The 389-nt window shown below is 55.5% G+C and overlaps 1 protein-coding gene across 4 annotated transcripts in view; it reads right to left on the minus strand.

Annotated features, from left to right (window-relative positions):
• Positions 1-389, minus strand: part of MAMDC2 (MAM domain containing 2) — a 162,550-nt gene that overhangs the window by 77,557 nt on the left and 84,604 nt on the right. The gene's annotated exons all lie outside the window — the stretch shown is intronic.

Raw genomic sequence — 389 nt, forward strand, 5'->3', positions numbered from 1 at the left:
CGGCATGTGGGATCTTCCCGGACCGGGGCACGAACCCGGTTCCCCTGCATCGGCAGGCGGACTCTCAACCACTGCGCCACCAGGGAAGCCCAAGACCTAGGCTTTTATGAAGCCCACCAAGGTCCAGGTGAGAGCTGCCATGACTCACAAGGAGGCAAGCCCTTGCCCTGTCTCTGTGGGGACTTTCTCCTCCAGCCCACTGCTCTCTGATAACCTCTCCTCTCTATTATCCCTGCAGAGAACAAGCCCGCTTGGCCACTAGGGGGCCCTATTGCTCACCGCATTCAGGATTGACCATCAGTACTATTGGCTCCCCTCCCTGCCACCAGGGAAGTTCTTAAAAACTTATTCCCATCACTCCATCTTTTTTTTTTTTTCTTTGCGGTACG

The sequence above is a fragment of the Physeter macrocephalus genome, chromosome 9, assembly GCF_002837175.3.
Source record: "Physeter macrocephalus isolate SW-GA chromosome 9, ASM283717v5, whole genome shotgun sequence".
Taxonomy (NCBI): domain Eukaryota; kingdom Metazoa; phylum Chordata; class Mammalia; order Artiodactyla; family Physeteridae; genus Physeter; species Physeter macrocephalus.